Source organism: Limulus polyphemus, unplaced genomic scaffold (assembly GCF_000517525.1).
Source record: "Limulus polyphemus unplaced genomic scaffold, Limulus_polyphemus-2.1.2 Scaffold9029, whole genome shotgun sequence".
NCBI lineage: Eukaryota > Metazoa > Arthropoda > Merostomata > Xiphosura > Limulidae > Limulus > Limulus polyphemus.
Window position 1 is genome coordinate 1 of NW_013674639.1, and position 2745 is coordinate 2745.

A 2745-nucleotide genomic window follows, 5' to 3' on the forward strand; every position below is an offset into this window, starting at 1 on the left:
ATAACCAATCCAAGGAAAGCAAGTGGATGCTCTATTTTGATGTAACTAATAATGACATCACATCATCTACTACATCCTGTCATATAACCAATCCAAGGAAAGCAAGTGGATGCTCTATTTTGATGTAACTAATAATGACATCACATCATCTACTACATCCTGTCATATAACCAATCCAATGAAAGTAAGTGGATGCTCTATTTTGATGTAACCAATAATGACATCACATCATCTACTACATCCTGTCATATAACCAATCCAAGGAAAGCAAGTGGATGCTCTATTTTGATGTAACTAATAATGACATCACATCATTTGGATTGGTTATATGACAGGATGTAGTAGGGAAAGCAAGTGGATGCTCTATTTTGATGTAACCAATAATGACATCACATCATCTACTACATCCTGTCATATAACCAATCCAAGGAAAGCAAGTGGATGCTCTATTTTGATGTAACTAATAATGACATCACATCATCTACTACATCCTGTCATATAACCAATCCAAGGAAAGCAAGTGGATGCTCTATTTTGATGTAACCAATAATGACATCACATCATCTAGTACATCCTGTCATATAACCAATCCAAGGAAAGCAAGTGGATGCTCTATTTTGATATAACTAATAATTTTTATGTTGGTTCGTATATCCTTGGTTAAAGGTTTTACATTTCATTACCAATAATCTTACCATCTTAAACATTTTACCAGATTTTCTCAAATGAAAGAAGTGGGTCCCTTCTTACCTCCCATACTTTAAATCCTCATTATATAAAAGCAACGCTAATTTATCTTTGTTCTTTATAAGTTTGTCCAGTAATTTTGTAATTAAGGAAATATTCTCTACAGCAGTGGGTTGAAGAACAATCACAGTAAAATGTCAACATTTTTATTGGATTATTTATAAGAATTCTGCTAAACTTTACTGAAATATATTAGAATAATAATTCTGCCTCTCTCCCCCAAAATTGGTGTACGGGATACTAAAAATGCCTTAACTATTGAGGTGGGATGTCGTACAACAAATTATCTGGTTAGTTGACTTAATGAACAAAATAATCTCTAACACAGATGACACTTCAAGAATATCAATTTACTATTACGCAAACTACTTAAAACAACAACAACACTTTAACCTAACAAATTTCTTAAAACTATGCACACAATATACATACCGTTTGCTTTTCATAGTCAGCATTCTTTCAAATGTATCGAGGTGGTAGAATTCAAATCCTAATTGGCAAAGCAATCCTTGAGAGTATAACTGTTCCAAAAAAAAAAGAAGTTTTGAAAAATTACAGATGGTATGTACAAACAAAGAACTGTTTTTTTAGCAAAAGAATAATCAGTTCCTATAATCAAAGTTGTCCTTACCACAGCAAGAAACATCTTGAAGTTCAATTACATTGCTAAGCTCACCAAAAATTTGATTTTGGAGCATTAAGTACGAAAGCAATGTAAGACATTTTTCATAAAATTTTAAGTATAATTTTGATTACAAGGTATTTAGCTCAAAAGCTTCAAACCTAATTCCGAAGATTCTTAGGCTTACATAACTTTAAAGCAAAGGAAGTTCAGAGTTACAAGACTTTCAACACAAGAGATTTTAATAACATGTTAGCATAGAGGACAGAGAAGTGGTTTAAAAATTTTGTTACGTATCTGCTTGTTTGATAATTTCTGATAAAAATGATTTCCGAGTGACTTCAGCAATACAAGTCCCTTCTTGATTAAAACTAGTTTATTCTTTCTCGTTACCAACTTTGTAATACACTTAATTTCCACAGTCACTTTAAACTTAACAACCTTTATAACACACCCTATAAATCAGTTATTCACACACTTTACTTACGGTGTCTACTGTCTGCTTGATTCAATTATCTATATCTTTAATCTATCTGCATATCTATCTATCTCTGGCTTTATTTGCCGAGCTTATAAACTAAACAAGAGGGTGCCTGGCAAACAATTGTATATTTGCAGAGTTCCTCGATAAGTTGTGATCCTTCTAGAAACTCCAGCGCGCATGCTACCAGCGTTGCGTGACTTCCGCTGTCATAACAATTTGAAGAACAGACCCCCCCCATCTGACTGATACATTTAAAGATGTGGAAGAACTTTCCTTAAGTTACATCATCATTGAAGAGATATTTACTCATCATAATCCTTAACAGTAATCTATTTTTTGATTACTACAACTTCTATTTTTGAGCACAAGGCATTCTACTTGATAACCGATACTTCATGTGTCTAGAAAATATTTGAATGCCTTAAACACAAGTTCAGAGCTTGTTTTGGATGAGAACGTCCATTTGTGATTATTTTTTTAAGACACATAACATTTTAAAATACTTTTATTCGTGAGCTTATTTAAAAATTTACCTTTTTGATAGTTAATTTTACACGGTTAATAACTTTAAGACAAGATGTCACTTACTGTAACCACTGTTGCCCAGACATCTGTTTTAAACCAGTGTTCTATAAACAAATCTGTATCACTCAGTACAGTGTTGCCCGATGAAGACTCTGGTAAGCGGGTTAAAAACTCACAAATAAAAGTATTTTAATGTAAAGAAATATCTTTGTACAATTCTACATCCATTTATGATTTTAATTTTCATAAAATAGTCTTTGACAAACAACTTAATAAATGCTAGATTCTCACAAAATGGATAGAAAATTAAAAAAGAAAAAATTATGATATCGGTAGAAAATACAAATTAGGTTAAAGTGTTGTTATT